The sequence below is a fragment of the Lepus europaeus genome, chromosome 7 (genome assembly GCF_033115175.1).
Source record: "Lepus europaeus isolate LE1 chromosome 7, mLepTim1.pri, whole genome shotgun sequence".
Classification (NCBI taxonomy): Eukaryota; Metazoa; Chordata; class Mammalia; order Lagomorpha; family Leporidae; genus Lepus; species Lepus europaeus.
This window is the reverse complement of record NC_084833.1, coordinates 71689849-71692899: the sequence shown is the minus strand read 5'-3', so window position 1 is coordinate 71692899 and position 3051 is coordinate 71689849. Positions and strand designations below refer to the sequence as shown.

At 38.6% G+C, this 3051-nt stretch overlaps 1 pseudogene; it reads right to left on the bottom strand.

Moving 5' to 3' along the window:
- Positions 1 to 1664: 1664 nt before the first annotated feature.
- Positions 1665 to 1896, bottom strand: LOC133764597 (ubiquitin-like; annotated as a pseudogene).
- Positions 1897 to 3051: the final 1155 nt, after the last annotated feature.

Here is a 3051-nt window from a genome sequence, read left to right as displayed (position 1 = left end):
ATTATTGCAACAGCTGGGACTGGGTCATGCCAAAGCTGGTAGTTGGGAACTTGATAACTTGAGTTTCATGGCTGATTCTCAGGGTCTACATTAGCAGGAAGATGGACTAAGGAGTTGGAACCAGGAGTTGAACTCAGGTACTCTGATATAGAACAAGGTTGTCCTAAAAAGTGGCTTAATCACCATATAAACATCTGCTCCTGCTTGTTTTAATCTTTTTTATCTAATCAATGGTGCAGCCAGAGAAGAACTGGATGGAGATACTGGGTCCATTCTGCTGAGGGATGTGTCCTTAATGACTTCTGCTGGATCCTTTGTCTTGATATAAGGGATACATAAATCTTTGATAAGAAGTTAACATACTGAAATGAATTACACTCAACATGTATAACTTAAGAGTAATTGTATGTTCATAGTTCTTCATAAAAACAATATAAAAGGGTATCTACAGTGTTTTTTTCACACTCTTCATCAGGGACTTAGGGAGGCTCTTAGGGATAAGCAAGTATTTTTTTTTCCTGATATGCAACTTCTTCCTTTACATTTTTAGTGTACACTTCCAACACACACACACACACACACATACACATTGCATTTGCCCATACCAGGTGACTGTGATCCACATCTAACTGTGTCATTGACAACTATAGCAGAGGTTGTTTTGTCTTATTGAAAGGCATGGGGCATTAGGAAAGGAGTATTAGGTTTGTAATCACAAAGAACTATATTTTATTCTTCCTTCTGTCATGTATTACTGGTGGGATACTAGACAAATTACTTAACCTTTGAGAGGAATGGGGGAACAAAATATGTTATATTGGTTTGCTATAACTATTTTTTTAACTTTTATTTAATGAATATAAATTTCCGAAATACAGCTTATGGATTACAATGGCTCCCCCCCCCCATAACTTCCCTCCCACCCACAACCCTCCCCTTTCCCACTCCCTCTCCCCTTCCATTCACATCAAGATTCATTTTCAATTCTCTTTATATATAGAAGATCAGTTTAGTATAAATTAAGTAAAGATTTCAACAGTTTGCCCCCACATAGAAACACAAAGTGAAAAAATACTGTTGGAGTACTAGTTATAGCATTAAATAACAGTATACAGCACATTAAAGACAGAGATCATGTAGGATCTCTGCTATAACTATTTTTAATATTTTATTTCTTAGCTGACAAAATTATGTATATCTTCATGTACAACATCTGTTTTTTAAAGAAAACATTATTTCTGAGAGAAACAGAGAGACAGAGAGAGTCGTATGTCTCTCTCCCATCTGCTCCAAATAGGCTTCCATCTGCTAGTTCACTCCCTAAATGCTTGCAATGGTTGGAATTGGGGCAGAGCAGAAGCTGGCAGCTGGGAACATAATCTAGGTCTCCCACATAGATAGCAGGAAATCCAGTTCCTACAGCCATCATCTCTGCTTCCTGGGATCTGCACTAATGCCAGAGTTAGGCATTAGAGCCAGGCTTCTATCCAAGATACTCTGACATGGGATATGGGCATCTTTTTTTTCCATGCAGCGAAACCTTTATTAACATTTTGAACAGATTCAGCTATTACTGAAGCTGGTAATTTCTAAGCTTAAATTGGGGCAAATGGCTACAGTGCAGAGTAATGACATCGGGCACTGTGAATGATAAGATTAAAGAATTAACAGCCACCCCTCAGATGGAGGACAAGGTGCAGGTGGACTCTTTCTGGATGTTATAATCAGAAAGAGTGTGGCTGTCTTTCAGCTGCTTGCCTGCAAAGATGAACCTCTTCTGGTCAGGAGGGATGCCTTCCTTATCTTGGATCTTGGCCATGACATCCTCCATGGTGTCACTGGGCTCCACCTCCTGGTGATGGTCTTGCCAGTCAGGGTCTTCATGAAGATTTGCATATTGACCTGTTAGAGAATGTGAAGTCTCCAAAAATACCAGTCAGTTGACCCAGCCAAAGACCAGCATTCCCTTAAGAGAGCCACTGGCCGCTAACATCTCGATCAGTTTATTAACCTCTAGGCAAGCTGCTGTATCGACAATATGACATTATGAAATGTGTATTCATTGTGGAATGACTCAATCAAACTAAGATATATTATATCACACACTTGTCATTATTTGTGTTGAAAACACTTAAATCTACTCACTAATTTTCAGAATATGATAGGTTGTTACCAACTATAGTCATCCTGTTTTATAATACATTTGTTGAAATTATTTCTCTTATCTATCTGAAATTTGTATCCTTTGACCCTTACCTCTCCAACTACTCCTACCCTCTTCCCCACTGCCCCCACCCAGACCTTGGTAACTGCTATTTTACTCACTGATTCTGTGAACTCAACTTTTAAGGATTCTGTGTGTAAATGAAATCATGCGATATTTATTTTTCTGTGCCTGGCTTGTATCACATAGCAAAATGTTCTCCAGGCTCATGCATATTGTCACAAATGACAGAATTTCCTTCTTTTTAAAAGCTGAGTAATATTCCATTGTGCATACCACACTTTCTTTATCCATTCATATGCTAATGCAGTTGGAGGTTAATACCATATCTTGGCTATTGTGCTGTGATTATAAAAGGAAGCAATTTGTTTAAAAATACATTGTCTGGCATGGACCCTAAGTGAATGCCAAATTCACTTCCAATACATCTCATTTATTGTCACCCTAAATAGATTGAAAGTTTGAGAACCACTGCCCTAGAGCATAGGCTTCCTATTTAAACTGCAATCTAACAACTTGGTTTCTATAGTTCTTATTAGTTATCAACTAATCTGAACATTACACAGGTTATAGGAGTCCTGCTCTCCAGCATAATGCCTGGGTATGCCTTCTGTTTCTGTTGTCCTGTGAGAGATGGGATTGAGAGGGAGAAGGGTACTAATGGTGGTGTAATTGAAGACAGAAAGTGAGAACAGAACAAAGGTCTGTTTGCTGTCTGTGCTCAGTAATGCTTGGGCTATCGTGGCTTTGTTGGCATCACCATAATTTGTAATTCTGCCACATAACAGACATGTAATTGCATATCATTTGGGGATTAATTTACAATT